This window comes from Phragmites australis, chromosome 18 (assembly GCF_958298935.1).
Source record: "Phragmites australis chromosome 18, lpPhrAust1.1, whole genome shotgun sequence".
Classification (NCBI taxonomy): domain Eukaryota; kingdom Viridiplantae; phylum Streptophyta; class Magnoliopsida; order Poales; family Poaceae; genus Phragmites; species Phragmites australis.
In genome coordinates, this window is record NC_084938.1 from 8,895,397 (window position 1) to 8,901,604 (window position 6,208).

Below are 6,208 nucleotides of genomic sequence, written 5' to 3' on the forward strand. Positions count from 1 at the left end.
AGTGAAGTAGTGACCCAAACTACCCATTGGGTCTCACTTACACCCCTGTATGAGATATACAGCCGGATGCACCAGATAAAGAGAGCAATGTCTCCATTTTGGCTGCCACCCTCGGCCCCCACCAAGAATTTGCTCATCCGTGCAATGACAAAATATTTTACAAAGCACCATCTGCTTCTTAGTAACAAGACAAATTATTCGTGAAGTTGCATCCATCCATCAAGAAGCACGGGATGCAGGAGCGCCTCATAACCATCACACATTAGAATTATAGTGCTCCAAGGAAAGTAATCATCACATATTCTTAATCGATAATTCCACATGGTCTGCTTCATGAAATACAGAAGTGAACATACATACCAGACCTATTTGTAGCACAATTTGCAGACACGTATAAATGAACTATATGTTACAAGACAACGAATAAACCATTTATTTAACATGTATGTTTATGTATGAATATGATGAATTTGAAGATCTGCCTACTCAGTGGGGTAGGAAGGCTCCATGGCGAGGCCACACATGCCTCTTTTGTCCGAAATATCCTTCTCCATTCTCAGGTAACCATTCTCTCCCCACGTCGTGCCCCATGAGTTCTTCATCAGCCAGAATTTTGTGCCATCACTGGTCTTTCCATAACCAATGGCTGCAATCCCGTGGTCCAAGTCAGTGCCGCAGGAGCCGGTCATCACACCACCAGAGTAGAACTGAAATGTCATGTCTCCCCCATCCACTGCCACAGACACGGGCTGGTTGGCCACCGCCTTCATGAGGGCAGCCTCATCGTTGGCCGGCACGTCTTCGTAGCCGTTGATGGTTGCGGCGCTGTTGGATCCGCCCTTGCACTTGCCATCCGCCGCCGTGTAAGGGTAGCTGGACTCGGTGGTCAGACCACCGTTCTTGATGATGAACCTGAATGCGTCGTCCATCAAACCACCCTCGCAGCCCTGGTCCTCACCATGGACATCACAATCCACCAACTCTTGCTCCGAGAGAGAAACGAGCTTGCCGTTGCTGATCTTGACGATGCCCTCCGTTGCAGCCACTGCTGAGAACGCCCAGCAGCAACCTGCAGTTGATTATGTTTCAATCAATGTCATCATAAACCAGTGTCACAAAATCTCTTTTGGACTCATGCAAATTATCCTGTACTTACCACATTGGCCTTGGTCCTTGATAGGAGTGACAGCACCCTTGGTCCTCCAGTCAACAGTTGCCGGAAGCGCATCGATGCTGGCATTCTCATACCTAAATCCGGTAGGAACCTTCACCACACTTGGTTAGTCTTGGTCACCCTGAACTCGTCATTGGCGATGTCAGCGAACTGGTTGACGCCGAGCCAAAACTTGCGGTTCCCCACAGCGTTGAAAGACTCGATGTATTTGACATTAGCCTTGAATACTTCAAACCGCCTCGCCTTCTCGGCAGCATCCCTGTAGACGCGGCCGTACTGGGCCATCCACTGCTCGTGCCTCGCTGCCATGGCCGAGTCATCGCTCAGCTCGCGTGCTGCGAGCACAGCGCTGCAGAAGAAGGCGCAGCCGAGGATAGCAACGAGCAAAGCCTTGGGGATGGCCATGATCGATCAGTTGCTCTTGCTACTACTTCTGGTGCTGTGCACTAAGCTCTGGTTTGGTGATTGGAGCTAGCTGGCATACATGGCTATATATAATTACTGGAATGTATGTATTTAAGTAAGAGATACGGTGCCTGTACATTGTATATTATGTGGAAAAGGCACCTGCGTAGCCGTGAAGTAGAAATGGTTGCTAGATGGGTATAAAATGCTTGTGCATGAGACGTACGCTTACTGCACAGCTGAGAGCGACGCCCAGTTTATGCCTGGTATTCACATATATGTGAAGTAGAAAAATTAAGCGCCCTATCTGATCATAGGCATTCAACAGAGAGCCTAACCCTAAAGGAAACAAAATAACTTCTTTGGAGTTTCCACGGAACCTTTGGCGCCAAATATGGGGATTGTGGTAAACGTGATTGCAACTTAATATTAATATGTCGGCAAACTTGTTTGTACAACGGACTTGTTTAAACATTTTGGCCGCTGGACAAGTAGGTTTTGAGTTCACATTAAGTTTTGAGTTCACATAAATGTGAACAAAATGGAAAATAAAGACATTAACGCTTAAAGGTTCACGTAATCACTCCTCTTGACTGCACCTTCTCCAGGTTGGTTTCTTTTCTTCAATTAGATTGTACTGTGATCCTAAACTTGATTCATTACTAAAAAACCCCTATATATGTCGCCACCCTCTCTTTCTCTGTGATGGCGGTATGTGGAGGTCAAGGAGCGCGACGATCTGACGAGGCTTCCATAGGAAGCCGGATCTGGCGATGAGGCCTCCATGGGGGTCGAATTCGACACCTCCGTTGGACGCCATGTCCTCCACGAGGCTTCCCTGCTGCCGCCTTCGACCTCCATGTCCTCGCGAGATCCTCCTCCGCCTCGGTCTCCCCACCAGCCTCATCCTAGGCGCCTACCTTGACACCGCGGCTAGCACCTCCTAGCGCCCGCGATTCATCGTGATCCGCCACTCCCAGAGCTCACTGCCACTACCTGTCGCGCCGGCTCCTTCTTCGATGCTTTCAAAGGCTCCTCTGCGCCCGTGGTGGCCACATCCGCATCCTCGATAGCAGCAGTAGTTGTGGTGTTGTCCTCGACGGCAACAGTAGTGTGTGTTGTGGTGGTGGCCTTCGTGCCGCCGCATTTTTCTATGCAGGGCGGCCAAGCGTATGGCGGTGGAGCGGAGTGCGCGTGCCGGCCGAGCACATGGCGGTGGAGCGACGAGCGAGGGGCACCGACGAGCTTGAGCGATAGTGGATGCTAGTGAGCGAGCTGCGGCAGAGCTGCCGCAGGGGGCCGAGTGGCTTCCGGGATTTTTTTTTTCCTGAAAATACCAATACTGCCAGTGGATAATAGCCAGCAGTGATAACAATCCGACTATCACTATAGTAGCAGTAGTCGTGGTGTTGTCCTCGACGGCAGCAGTAGTGTGTGTTGTGGTGGTGGCCTTCGTGCCGCCGCATTTTTCTATGCAGGGCGGCCAAGCGTATGGCAGTGGAGCAGTGCGCGCGTGGCGGCCGAGCACATGGCAGTGGAGAGGCGAGCGAGGGGCTTCGACGAACTTGAGTAGTAGTGGATGCTAGTGAGCGAGCGGCAGAGCTGCCACGGGGAGCCGAGTGGCTTTTAGGATTTTTTTTTTCTAAAAATATCAATACTGATGGTGGATAACAGCCGACAGTGATAGCAATCCGATTATCACTACCCATTGCAAAATTGGCAATGAAAGCCAGTTTGAACCCAGCGGTGAATGTGTATTATGTAGTAGTGATTGAAGTTTGATTGAACTTCAACATCAAAATGAATCTAGTAGGTTGCCAACTCTTAAAACCATGCCACCCACGTTATTTTGATCTTCCTTCAGAAAAAGGCATTGCTTCGTTGCGAGAGAAGTATGATCAAGTTATCTTGATTCAAGATCTCATCTCTCTAATTTGAGGGGTTTTGTTCATCTTGTGACTTTCCTTCCTTCTAGAATAAGTGGTACTTCCTAACGGTAACAATACTAACAATGTGTCTAATAATGTTAATAAGAAAAATACCAAATCAAACACAGTGAGTTTTGTATGGATTCCTAAAAACTGACTGTGACTGTCTACCTGATAACCACCTAGTTTTCTTTTGGCTTGCAGTCAATTTTTCGGCCAATAGCATGTTGACACATAATGCAGCATTTTTCTGTAACCAACAAAATCGACTGGATTTTCTAAAATTGTAGTCGGTTTTTTGGATATCAATTAACGAAAAGAAAATCAACTGCATTTGCGTTGGGTTGCAGTCAGTGTTTATTTTAGAAAAAGGACATGTAATCAAGCACTTTTTGGTGACCAAAAAATTTGACTGAAATCAGTCAATTTTACGAGCTGTAGAAATAACGAACCAAAAATGATCGGAAATTAGCATCTATACATAGATGCGTAACTGGAACTGATCTCTTGCATCATGCATACCTGTACGTAGGCTTTGAAGCTTTTCCACTCATTGTGGCAAGTGCTCATCCTACTGGTACCAACTAACGAGCGCAAAAGTAATTACATGAAGTCAATTGCAAGGTACGTAACACATATCACACGACATATGCATATACACAGTCCTGAGCTACTTCTATCAAAATACCTAAAAGTTGTAGTTTAATGAATGAAGAATTACATTGTAAAATTAATTATAAATCTAGTAAGATGAAATTAATTTAGAAATTGTGATTTAAAATTGCTGAAAAGTGTACTCCTCCCGAAAGGCATGCAGCCTTCTCATTGGCCATACAGATGCTGCTCCTCCTTGTAAGTGGTTATGGAAGTCATGCTGTCAGAGCAAACAAAAGGTCTTCGTCTGGCTAATGATGAATCATCGAGTCAATACGAGGAATCTGCTCAGGCGAAAGCACATCCAGATCCCATCTGCCCACTGTGTCCTCTGCCAAAATGCCACCGAAGAAACAGTAAAGCATCTCTTCTTTGCTGTCAATTGTCGCAAGTTTGCTGCCTCTCCCTCCATATCATTTCGGACCTCTGTCTTCCCTTGGTGGAAATGATTCAAAGAGGAGCGTCAACCCTCCTCTCATAACTGCTACATGGAAGTTGTTATAGTGGCATGCTGGATGATTTGGAATTGTAGGATCCATAACGGGGATGAGAGGGGTGAATAAATATTTTATAAATTTCTTACAAAATCAACAATTTACTTCTTATTCATCCAAGGATCCTAAAAACACACAAACGAAAACATAGAGAGAAAGTTCTAAAGTGACATGACTCAACGGATAGAATAAGAACTATAAATTCTATTCAAGACCCTTCTATATATCTTTTTCATAAAAGCTAGAAACTTAAATGAATAATAAAATAAAAAAATAGTCACTAAAAAAACAACTCTCCAAGTTGATGGTCTACAAGCAAAATGATTCAATATCCTCTCAAATACATGGGTATATGAACGTTTATACCTCTAGCAATAAGAAGAGCAACTTTCTAAGGTTGAAAAATCGCAGCTTAAAGACAAAAACGAAAATTAATAAGAAAAACACAACTGAAAAAGAAAAACTTGCAAACTTGCAAGGGAACCAATAGAAAGACTAGAAATAGAGGAATTCAAGTATATGTAAAAACATAAACTTCCTAGTTGGATCCGCAATGAGTCCCTATCTGATGACAGAGTGGTTGGTTAGCATTCTTTTTTAAAATTTTCATTGGAGATAGAGATGTTTGATCATGTAAACAACCCCAATGCTTGCTCACACATCACTAACCTCTCCTAACTGGTCACTTTCCATCATCCTACGTTATGTGGCACAACACTAAGTGGCCAACACGGTAGCTTTTAATTTACCTAAAATTTTTGGCTCATACCAACACGCAAATCTACTCTGTAAACCAAGCCCAAAAGAATATCCATCAGCTTACTTCCAAGATATGGGTGTGCTCGGAACACACCAATTTCATCTAATAGTGCTGGATACAACGCCATCATAGGCCTCTGATTGATTCTCTGATTGTTGGACGGCATAGGCAGTGACTGGTATTGTACTTTGATCGGTTCACTATACAAGACAGTTGTTAACCTTGATTCCTTTTCTTTCCTTTATTGAGAACAAAATATACTACACTTGATTTTCATGGGGCAGAAGAAGACTGTCACCCCTGAGAAACCAAAAGCACAGATGATGCTAGCACTAGAAAGCCTCCCGGCACAAGATGAGAAGGATAGGAGCCCAAGCCCGCACCCGACGTCCTCCTCTGGCAGCAGCGAAAGCCAGTATCACAGCTCGAACCCTGACCCATCACCGAATCGAGAGAGCTGACGTCGGGCAAGTGACGATGAATACAATCCCGCCGAAGAGGTATTGATACTAGCGAGTCAATACATTTTATACTTGTTGAATGGAGAAATATTCTTTGTTTATATCAACTCCCCTTTTTTTCTCTCTAGATGGCGGCAGCACAGCCTCCAAGCCAGACAGCTGGTAGTGTTGCACGAGCCCAAAAGCCAAGGACACAAACACAGTGGCCGATGGACAAGGTTACCATCACAGGAATCGATGCTGACAGGCTGCCTACGGATGAAAAGGCCCTGAATAAATTCCGGAGGGTCGCAGGGCTCATTGTTCGAGAAAGGGTGCCGATAATGACTATG

General features: G+C 45.2%; 1 pseudogene; it reads right to left on the reverse strand.

The window, feature by feature from the left end:
* Positions 1-482: 482 nt before the first annotated feature.
* LOC133899399 (senescence-specific cysteine protease SAG39-like) lies at positions 483-1,579 on the reverse strand (annotated as a pseudogene).
* Positions 1,580-6,208: the final 4,629 nt, after the last annotated feature.